This window comes from Sinocyclocheilus rhinocerous, unplaced genomic scaffold, assembly GCF_001515625.1.
Source record: "Sinocyclocheilus rhinocerous isolate Xijiao unplaced genomic scaffold, SAMN03320098_v1.1 scaffold3064, whole genome shotgun sequence".
Taxonomy (NCBI): Eukaryota; Metazoa; Chordata; class Actinopteri; order Cypriniformes; family Cyprinidae; genus Sinocyclocheilus; species Sinocyclocheilus rhinocerous.
In genome coordinates, this window is record NW_015641461.1 from 157479 (window position 1) to 167924 (window position 10446).

The 10446-nt window shown below is 34.7% G+C and overlaps 1 protein-coding gene across 1 annotated transcript in view; it reads right to left on the bottom strand.

Annotated features, from left to right (window-relative positions):
* fynb (FYN proto-oncogene, Src family tyrosine kinase b) overlaps positions 1 to 3417 on the bottom strand; it is a 60783-nt gene extending 57366 nt beyond the window's left edge. Inside the window, exons 1-2 of the mRNA XM_016571650.1 lie at positions 3331 to 3417; positions 3194 to 3256 (exon numbers count right to left, since the gene is read on the bottom strand). The gene's annotated coding sequence lies outside the window, so the exon portion shown is untranslated. The remainder of the gene's footprint in view (positions 1 to 3193; positions 3257 to 3330) is intronic.
* Positions 3418 to 10446: the final 7029 nt, after the last annotated feature.

Genomic DNA, 10446 nt, shown 5'->3' on the forward strand with positions numbered 1-10446 from the left:
GCGTTGCGCATGCGCTGGTGAGTCTCGTGAAAACCAACGTTTGTTAACAGGAGCAAAGGAAGCAAAGTTTCCTTACTTTAGCAAAGGAAAACCAGTCTCGTCTTGGCTTATATTGAAATTCTCCGACATTCTTCTTTACAAATCCTCGTTTTGTACTTCTAATTAGTGACCGTTGTTTTGTTTTGATCTCTCCGCTGCGTTTCCGCGTGCGTCACTTCTGAGCAGCGCATGCGCAAAGCTGACCTCATACGTCATCCACCCGGAGCTGCTTCTGTGTAGGACTGTTTACGTTTTGAATATGGATATTTTTCTTACAAAAACGCATCGATTCGCTACGGGAGGCCTTTGTTCACCCCCCGGAGCTGTGTGAGGCACTTTTTTATGGATGGACGCTTTTTATTTAACTTCTTTTGGACTGATGCATGCAACACCCACTGAGTGCCATGAAACAGCTTGAAAGATCAAAGACAATTTTTTATATAACTCCGACTGGATTCGTCTGAAAGAAGAAAGTCATATACACCTAGGATGGCTCTGGGGTGAGTAAAACACAGCCTAATTTTCATTTTTGGGTGAACTAACCCTTTAATGTGAACCTTATATCTACACATTGTCCTATGAAGTGAACAAACCTTAAAAATTACACTTTTGCCTTTGTTTTAAAAAAGTACTTCAAATTTGTAGATGTTTGTCTTATTAGCAAAGATTTGAAGTTTTGATATTTTAGGGTGCTTTAATAATTATAAGATAACAGCATCTGCTTTAGTTGTTAAAACCTTCTTAAAGAGTTTTAGCCACTGTATTGTGCCAGTTTTTTTTTTCTTGATTCTTTCTTTGATATTTTAGGCAGAGCATCATCTTCACTTGTAGCACAGAAATTACACTGAACCAGCACAGAACCAGATCTGTTAAAATCCTTATGCTTTCTATCCACACACGATGTTGCTTCACCCTTCATCTTGCTCCAGTGTATAATGCTCAAGCATCAAAGTGGAAAGTGCTTATTGGAGCCACAGAGGTCTGGTTTAATGCGAGCAGGCCCTGGCTTCTATTTATTATGCAGTCGGAGTGTCAGGCCTGCAGAGATGCTCACTCCATACATCTTTGATGTGCAGTCACCCACTGACACTACCCAGCAGGCCCTGGGCTTAAAGCACTGACCAGTGTGTTTCTCTTCATAGACAAGAAAAAGAAAACCAAGGAGAGAAAGAGAGAGACCTAAGGGGCATAGGACAGTAGTAAGCAGCTCTACCATTATACCGTATGGAAGCTGTGACTCACTGAAACGTCAAACACACACATTCCACAGAGTCTAATCACTTCAGTATGTCTTCGCTAACCCAAATTATCTCACCAAAACACACATAATCTCTCAGAGTCAAAAGCAGACACACGGTCCATTTAAACACACTCCAGTTTTCAGCAGTTCAAACACACACACACACACACACACACACACACACACACACTCTTGAGTATTATGTTTTCTTTTCACAGAGAAGACACACTCTACACTGAACTCTATTCAACATTATATCACACACGTTTTCTTCGCTATCTAAACGAAGACATAAAATAGACCTTTACTGACCCAAACTTTGTGTATTTTCAATATTTTCTTTGCTGTTTTGGGGGAACATATGTGGAATTATATGGAACAGATTTAAACATGGTAAATGTCATTGGTACCCTAGTGAAAAACAAATATACTTACATCTTTCTGAAATACATTTATTTCATGCCAAGTATACTACAAATAAATTTACATATTTATGAACTTAATAAAAATCCCCTGCAATTGTACTTTTAGTATACTAAATTGTCTGCTAAACTGGAACAACTAATTTTGTACTCAGTGCACTTTAATTGTGCGGAAGTCCAGCTAAAGATATACAAAAGTATATTGTGTATGATTGTGCTAAAGTGGAACTATATTGCAAGTATGCTTCAGGTACACTTTAAATATCTTGCATTTAAAGACCGATATTATTCAAAGATCCTACAATCCTCATCAATAGTGACATTAAAACACATTTTGGGCTTAATATTACAAAATGTGCATTGTGCACAAGTGGCACTCCAAATAAAGTTTAATTATAAATTTTAAATCAGTAAGTCTCAAGACATATGTAAGTAAATATGTGAATAGATTTGAATTATAATTAGTGTGAAATAAATGCATTTTAAATATGTTACTTTTTTACTAGGGTAGCCAAAGGTAAAATCACATCAGCCAAAATATTTAATAAACAAACAAGAAAGTAGTAGGGGGTATAAAAATAAAAACTTGTATCTGACAATCAATATGCAGAATTTAAAAATGTAACAAAATAATAATTAAGAATTATTATATAATAATTATCAGACTGCAATAAAAACAATATATATATATATATATATAATGAATATTTTAATAACAACAAACACAAGTACTAATTATTTTAATATTACTAGTTGTCTGAGTTTTAATTGGTCACGAATTTCATCTTCGATTTGGGCTCTGTCGATAAAAGATATAGTTCTAAAAAATAGTTCTCAATATTAAATAATAGCAGAGTCCACACCACAGCTATAACGATAAAGGCACAGAGAAACGATATCGTTGGAATCACTTTCAGAAGCATTTTTTGCTGAGAATAAACAGACAATGTCGTTGGCTGGTGTGGACGCTAATATCGTTATCTTTATAGTTATCATTCTTGGTGTGAATGGGGCTTTAGGGAAAAAAAAGGAAAGTTCACCCCAACCCTAAACTTAACCATAAGTGACGTGCAAGCACATTGTATATAAAAATGTGCAAATATATGAATTATTGATTGATTCTGTCATTTATGCAAACAACACAGTTGAATGCTGTTGTTGCATCCTATTCTTTGTTGGAGACCCACAAAAAAAGCAGAAAACTGTGAATATTGGTAAAATATTTTGCCATACGACTTAGTGTTCGATTTGTAGTTATTAAAGTTGCATCTTCCATTTTTTTTTTTTTTTTCTTAAATATATTGTTGGTCTTTTGTTAGTTTTGACTGCTTTTATTGTCCTCATTTGTAAGTCGCTTTGGATAAAAGCGTCTGCTAAATGACTAAATAAAATAAAATAAAAAATTTTTTTGGGGGTGTAGATTTCATGTAAGCCTGCCTATAGCCCATCATACCTTCCCTGACCACGCAACTGATGCAGTGTTTACTCTCACCTGTATTCAAAGCACAGCACGACCCTTATTTCCTCCACATTGCTTTGTGTTCAGAAGAGAATCCTGAGAGAAACAGAAAGAGAGACACAGATTAATATTATAATGTGATAAACAGCAGCTTTATAGTCTGCTCTGACCTGGATTATAGACCTTTGTGCAGAACAACAGCCAGAAAATAATAAAAGAAAAATGTCAATCACTCTAGGACAGTTTAATCACAATCAACCTTTCTATATCCACACTCTCAATAGTATTAGCTGCTATTTTTAGGGACAGATTACATCACATCCCAGACACCCAGTCTAACCCCTCGCAAACAAATCAAGCCCTAGTCAACCTTATCCAGACCTCTGACTATCTGTAGGGCTGCATGATATATTCATTGTTTTTACCATTTCTTCACTTACTGTATGTAAAAGATGTACACTGAGAAGTCATAGGTCAGAAAAAGTCATGCATACTGAATAAGCAAGCCATTTTCTGATTTTAAATCTACTTGATAATAATTGAAATACCTTAATAATAATTTTATGTCAATGAATTATACAAACAGTTTTTCACATATTGCCTTTATATTTATTCCATAATCCTCCAAACCAAAACCATCCCGACAGCTTATTCATGTGACATCATGACATTAAGCCTTTTTTATGTGACATTTTCAATGTGACAGACACTGATAGCTTTTCTCATACACTAGATTGACAGATATCAACATTATTTGCCTGATAATTTACATAACGTGGTGCTAATACCGCCTGCCTTTTCTGCAATCTGTTTGAGATGATACACTTCTCCCAAGACAGAAGAGAAGTGTGACACTACAGAGTGTAACTCTACATAAAACACACACGCAAAAGCAAAGCACAGATGATAGAAATAAAATGAACCTCCAAGGAGAGCTATATTTAGGACAAACCCATTTTCTTAATTAGGTTCGAACCAACTTGGCATTCAACATGAATTAGGAATTTAAATGATTTAAGAGTATATGGATATTTTTTAAATGAACAGCCACTGTTGGAAAGATAATTATTATAGAAAGCAACAACATCTGATCTGTTCTGTAACGCTGAGTTGGCGAGATTTAATAAAAAAGGGTTGAAACAACCATAAATTAAAATTTGTTCAATATTACAATTATGTCATTTTGTTCCAAGCTTTTTTATTTATTTATTTATTTTGTCTTGTCATTGTAGTTACTATGAATCAATATTATATCATGCTATACTACTCTATATATATTATAGCCTACATTTGTATTTCACAGAAAATAGCATCACACAGCTTTGGTACTACATGATAATATCTTTTTTTTTCATTCTTTCTTTTTTTTGTTAACTTTTTATTTTTATTTTTTTTAGGTGAGCTAAGAACTTGTCCGGCCCAACTGAATTTAGAGCAGGCAATGACATTAAAATGTGACATCATGTCCCTTGTGTCACATAAAAAAAAAAAAATATTGGTGCACTGCCTTAAAGGGTTAGTTCACCCAAAAATGAAAATTAGCCCATGAATTACTCACCCTCAAGGCATCCTAGGTGTATATGACTTTCTTCTTTTTAACGAATCCAATCGGAGTTATATTAAAAAGGGTCTTTGATCTTCCAAGCTGTTTAATGGCAGTCAACAGGTGTTGCAGTTCATCAGTCCAAAAGAAGGGAAATAAAGCGCATCCATCCATAATAAAAAGTGCCTCACACAGCTCCAGGGGGTGAACAAAGTCCTCCTGTAGCAAATCGATGCATTTTTGTAAGAAAAATAACCATATTTAAAACGTAATAATAAAGGCGGGGCATAGAGGAGAAAAAATTATGTACAGTATGTGGAAAATAATGTGTTTTTTTAACCTTAAACTGCATAAACACATTTCATTACACCAAATACACAAAATAATGTTCTTTTTAGCAGCATCATATGACCCCTTTAATATCTTTTATTCACAAAAAAGATACCAAAACAACCTAAGGGTTCAGATATCTTCAGCCAGACATTGTATGTGTGGAGCAGGCAGAGGGAAATCTTTAACTGAGGGTTCTGTTGTATTTTTAGAACAGCTTGGATGTAAACTAGAGGAAGCGCTCACTCTGTACAACTCACAGAGAGGAAAATCTTTCATTTTCTGTTACACAAGGGCTGTTTGTGAGTGTGTGCTGGATGGTTTAAATCAAGCATTTTGAACTTAATTCTGTAGTCATTTTTAATTCCTTTTTAGAATTTCTGATTTTTGACTATGCCACTAAATGTTTGTCTTTACCAGTTATGGGGGGAAAGTGCTACTAAACTAATGTGAAAACTACAAAAAATAAAATAAAATAATAAAAACAACAACAAAACTTTTTTTTTGGTTTATCGGACAGAACTAAATAAAATTGCTTTAATGTCAACATATAACATAGTGTTAAACAAATAATGTCATTTAATACATCAACTTTGATAGCCCTAAAAATACCCAAATTAAAATAAAGCCCAAAATCAAAATGAAAGAGCACTGACAAAAAATAGGAATAATTTAACCAATTTAAAAATTCAAACTCAAAATCACACTGGTATAGTATGTGTCAGGCTGTATGCTGTTTATTTTCTCCACTCTAGGTCTAGTGAACTCCCAGCATGCACTACTTTCTTTTTCTATCCTCGATTTGTCCATCTCTATCATCATGTGGGGTTCTCATCATGTGCAGTCCTGAGGCTGTTGTGCATTCAGCTGGATGCAAGCATTCACTCACACACACACACACACACACACACTTTATATGTCAGGGATAGGGCAGCTCAGACCATAGGCAACGGGAGAAAAAAAGCATCTCACATTCAAGTGAACGTTATTTACTGACTGATAGTGGCATAGCAGGATATTCACTGCTGAAGACACAAAGCTACACTGTTGCCTGCGAACAACACATGCGCACACCCGTACAAATGATGGAAAACACAGCAAGACAATTCACAACATGAATTATGCACAAACAACCTCCAGAGAGCAGAGGCATACAGATGTCTTTTGTTCGGGTCTGTATCATGTAAACCCTTGACGTAGATGAGTTTAACAGGAATAAAGCATATCATTAAATCCAGTAACACACCGACATTCTTGGTTGACATGAAAATGCTCATTTTAAATCTGCTTTTCTTTGGAATAATCTATTTTGTTAGTTAGTGTCGTTAAAGGCAGAGTAAGTGATTTTTCAAAAACACTTTAGAAACTGATTCGGGCCGAATCGCAAAACAAACTTGTAGCCAATCAGCAATAAGGGGCGTGTCTACTCGTGATGTGGAGGAGAGCGCGTTCAGTGCATGGGACGGACATTAGCCGAGCCGAGCGACAGAAAGATAGAGATGGCGGATAAAAAACAAAAGAGGAAAACGTCTGCGGAAGAATAAGGCAAGAAGTAGGACCCGTGTAAATATCGGATCAGCTTTCCAGTGCTGGAGAGAACTCAAGGAGCGGAGGCCTGCGATCGGACGCCGAGGTTGCGGTGTTTCTTCTCAGTAGGTGAGTAACACCGTGTCTACAACAGCTAAAGTCTGCCTACACTGGACGCGATCAAACGACCGTTGAAAACCATTTGAAATTTGTGTCAGCACGTCATAAATAGAACCCGGCAGCAGTTTTCTGTCGGGGATTTGTTGCGTCGCGCCGCTCACGTCCGTAGACACGGTGTAACATTGGTTTTGCTTTGTTTCACAGAACTAATCGTTGCCTGGGTTGCGTACGTATATGTGGGGCGGAGCTATCAAAATAGGGGCAAGACCCTTTTGGGGTAGGGGCGTGTTTGTTTTGGTGATTTCAAATATCAACATTGGCTACCAGAAATCACTTACTCTGCCTTTAACTTGTGCAATGTTGATCAGTGTAAAACTGACTTACTTAACTTACTATTTCAAACAGATGTCTTGCTTTTTTGACAAACTATTTTGATTAACAGAATTCAAGGACCTCTCAAACTTATTTTTATGTAAATGTATTACATGTGATGTTGTGTTAGCCACTGCCTACTGTTTGAGTTGCAATCTGTTTGAGAAAGGTAAAACAGCATTATTAATTCATAAGAGAGTGGACAAACCAACAAGATTTTTTTTGTATATTGTGTATTTTTTTTAAAAAAATTTTTGTATATTGTTTTTTCCTATTTACTTATTCTTTATTTTTTTTATTATCTGTGTTTTGTCTTGTCACTGTCATTCTGTTTGTGCTGTGGAAGCCTCTGTCACCATAACAAATTCCTGCTATATGTAAACATACCTATAAAGCTCTTTCTGATTCTGATTCTAAAAAAACACTCAGGCCTGAGAGGCAAAATTGCGAGATATAAACTCACAACTGCAAGAAAAAAATTTGGTTTATATCCTACAATTCTGACTCTATAACTAGCAATTATGAGTGTATATCTCAAAATTCTGAGAAAAAAGTCAGACTTGCAAATTGCAAACAGTCAGAATTGTGAGATAATAAGTCGCAGTTACCTTTTTTTTTTTTTTTTTACTTTCTATTCAGTGGCGGAAACTGCTTCCATAGTAAAGAATGTTAAAAGGTTTCTTTTTACAAAGTGTTTTTTTATTTATTTATTTAAATACATTTAACATCACTGCACAATAAAAACATACAGTATCATACAGACACACAAAACACTTTCTGTAATGAGTAGTCCACTGAACGGCAAGTTGAAGATGAACCCAAGTGCAGCTTTATTTACAAAGTGATCCAAAATCCAAACAATATACACAGACTTGACTTGACTTGAACAGACTTGACGTAGCATGAACAGACTAGACTCACCGACAGCAGGTACATACATTCAATACACGACAAGTAGGGATGGGCGGATCGATCCTTAATTATCTATACTGATGTTGTATCGAAAGGATCGATCCTCACATAAAAGTATCGATTCTAAAGTGCATTTTTTAAACATTAATTTATTTATCAAGAAATTTGGTGCATAAAAAAGCTTCTTATCAGCGAATAATTGTGTTGGATAGAACCATTTCTCCTGCTCATCGGAATACACGCAAATGCTGAAAGACAGAACCAATCAAATCACAGACAGCGTTCGCTGCTGAGGCATGGCTCACAGTGCTTGTTCAAATAGGGCTGCGTTTCCCAAAAGCATCAGAAGCACAAGTAGATCTTAAGAAACCATTGCCACATTATTACATTACATAACATTGTTACTATAAATAAAATTAATTCTGAAAAATGCATAACTGCAGTAACCACAAATTTACCATGGTAATAATAATAATAATAATAATAATAAATTTTAGTACTTATGTAACACCATGTTTATTTCTCATGAGGTACCCTCAAAGGTGCACCTTTGTAACTTATCTACCCTTAAAGTATGCATACTTGTATGGTACTAATATGCTCCCTTTTAGGGGCATAGGTGCACCTTTGAGGTTACTGCCCCAATAAAGGGCTAAAATACAATTATAGTATATTTTATTTCTGACAATGTAAACAAAAAAGGCCTATGAAATTTAAAAAAACATGGCTTTAAAATCTAATATTAAGTGAGTATAATTACTGATTATATTCTTTTAATAATTTAAAAGATCAGTTTAGTTTAGTTTAGAGGTATCGGTATCGATATCGGCGATACTGGGCTTGAAAATATCGGTATCGGATCGAAAATAAAATAAAAGGTATCGCCCATCCCTAACGACAAGAGACAATGGCAACAAGAGGGCTACTTATAGCAAACACTATGGGTCACATGACAAGAATCAACCAATGAGCAAACAGAACTGAGAGTCACATGACAGGACAATAACCAATCAGAACATGGCACATTGAACAGAGGAACCAATAGCAGGAATACAAGAGGGCAAGGGACGCTTGACACTAACAGCATAAATCAAATTACAAAATAAAAGACATGAAAACAAGAACATGAAACAAACCCCACATTACAGTTTTGCAATTAAAAATACAGAAGTTACATAGATTAGGGGATATAAAATCCTGCCTTCAACAGATATTTCTAAATACACAATATTATTTTTACACACAAGAGAGGAAAAGTAAAAAAAAAAAAAAATGTTTACTTGATCACTCCTCTAATCCAAAAAAAATAATAAAAGGTGACCACAATTCCAAATAAGGCCTAATACTCTTCCTAGCTACAGCAGCCATTCGTTCCTTTACCATGTGATCTAATAAAACATTCAACCAATGATTCATATTTAATGATTGCTTAGTTTTCCAATGTTGGAGAATAGCTTTTTTTTTGTTTTTTAGCTAGAATTAGAACAATGTAAACCAATTTTACATAATCAGCCCTCTACGGACACCTTGGCAATTGAATCGCCATTGGCTAGTAAATTTCTTTGTTTACTCGCCAGAATGATATTACACTATTATTATATTATTATTTATATATATATATATATATATATATATATATGTGTCTGTGAAGCGCTCAGTCAGAGTGTTCTGTGAGTGAAAATGTATCTGTGCTAAACTTATACTTGGCCTCCAACTCACACACTGGCGAGTAAAATCTGAGAATTTATTAGCAATTGGCTAATATTAGACATCATTTAGTTGCCCAGAGTGAAGATTTAGTCGCATATGCGAGTGATTTACTCGCAATGTAGAGGGTTGATAATGTGGTGCAACATTCGTCTCCAAACATAATCCTAACAAACAGAACGAAGGAGAAAATGGTATTTCTATGTCAAGTACCATGTGCAATTTCTCTGTAACCCCCAACCAAAAATTCTGAACAGGGGTACAATACCATAAGGAGTGGAGGTAAGTGTCTAAACTACCGAGATTACATTGAAAACATGTGGGTGAATTGGTAAAACCCCATTTTTTGTTTTCTATATTGTGTAATATGTACTCTGTGCAAAATCTTATATTAAAGTTGTAAATTAGAATTATTATTCATAGAATTTTTTTATTTTTTTTTTTACAAATTTGTGTCCATATATTAAAATCATGGGGAAAAGATATATCTGAAACCCATTTTTCAATAGGTAGATACATCAAATTATCTATACTAAGTAATAATTTATATAATTTAGATCAATTTAACTTTTTGATGGTGTAAGTGTTCTGATCTGAGTAACAAATGCAGAAGGTTGAAGCGTACTGTTCTTAATATTTACTTTACTTCTGATTACTTTCTTTATATGTAAATAGTGAATAAATTCTCCTTTAGAAATAGCATAATTAGATGTTAAATCTTTAAAGGAAATAAACTTATCACAAAATAAATGATAAAGATGAGTTATGCCACATT